Source organism: Olea europaea, chromosome 17 (assembly GCF_002742605.1).
Source record: "Olea europaea var. sylvestris chromosome 17, O_europaea_v1, whole genome shotgun sequence".
NCBI lineage: Eukaryota > Viridiplantae > Streptophyta > Magnoliopsida > Lamiales > Oleaceae > Olea > Olea europaea.
The window spans coordinates 13,523,668-13,525,015 of NC_036253.1; positions in this window are offsets into that span (position 1 = coordinate 13,523,668).

The following is a 1,348-nucleotide window of genomic DNA, read 5'->3' on the forward strand; positions in this document are numbered from 1 at the left end:
TTACTCAATCAATATATACATTCAAAATTAAAGTCTTCCATTTGGATTAGTCTCTTGAGTTTTACTTTTTGCATGTTTAAGTAGTTTAATTCATATTATTTATAAATTGGGAGGAAGCATGGTGAAATCTAGTATATCTTCTACTTAAATGCAAAACAATATCTAGCACGCATGGGGCAGATCATCTTCGCAACAAGTGCAAGGAGAATACATTGACCAAATCTTACTGTAACCAAGAAAAAAATTACAATATTTATGGACACTTTTCAACTAGGCTGAATCTTGTTAAACAAAATGTATCACGTCATTTTGAGCACTATCAATATATTGGTATATGTCTGATGCTACTTGAGAAACCCAGTTTGCTGTAGTACCAAAAAAGAGTTCCCAAAACCAGAGATCCAATGCAAGTACCGAAGAAAAGATGAGCAATGCAAGAGTCTGGTATCGGTTTAATGGCCATCCCAACACTTCAGCCAGTGTTTTCAGAAAAGGAAACGATTTACTTGACATATGCTTATTTGTGATTGACCAAGCAGTAATCCACTGCACCCGGGAGGGAACAAGGTCAAACTCTTCTCGCAAACGCCTTCCCAAATCTGGCATATGCCCACCCCCATATAATATAGCGATCTTATTGTGCCCGTCGTCTATTGCTCTGTAAAGCGCTTTTATAGCAGCTTTGTTACGCTCACCGATGATAACAGATCCCTCCTCCACATCCGCTGTCACCTGTATGAACCTGGTACACAAGTAGAATCTCGGAGTAAAACTTAAATCTTGGAAGGAAAAATACATTTGTATCACAGAAACGCCCTGTTTCCTTCTTCATCACAGTTATCTAGCACCATCAGTACACAGTACATGATACTAGACCGTCTACAAACAATGACAACAAAATGTATATAAAGATTCATGTCGTAAGATCTAACATTTGCGGATCCTCAATAAAACTAAAGGTTATATGGGGTATAGTTAATCATATCATAATCAAACAGAGATTCGATTTAGTCTTCTAAATTCCAAACGAGAGAGACGACCCCAACACACTATCACGCACAGCACCACATGTTCCATGTGGCGTGTCCCTATACGTTTTAGATTATTAAGTTTCCAACATTTTCTGGAAATAATACTTAGTTAATTACTGTTATTGTAAACTTTTACCATACAATGGACATCGCCCCAACACATCAAAGGACATGGTTAGTCTCATTTAAGAAATTTTGGAATATAAAACTAGGGAAGATTTTAAGTATTAAATCGACATGAGAAAAAAAGAGTCAATATAATTTGAGAAAATGCACAAACTCCAAATTCATGTTCATATGACAAAAAACTACTCAAA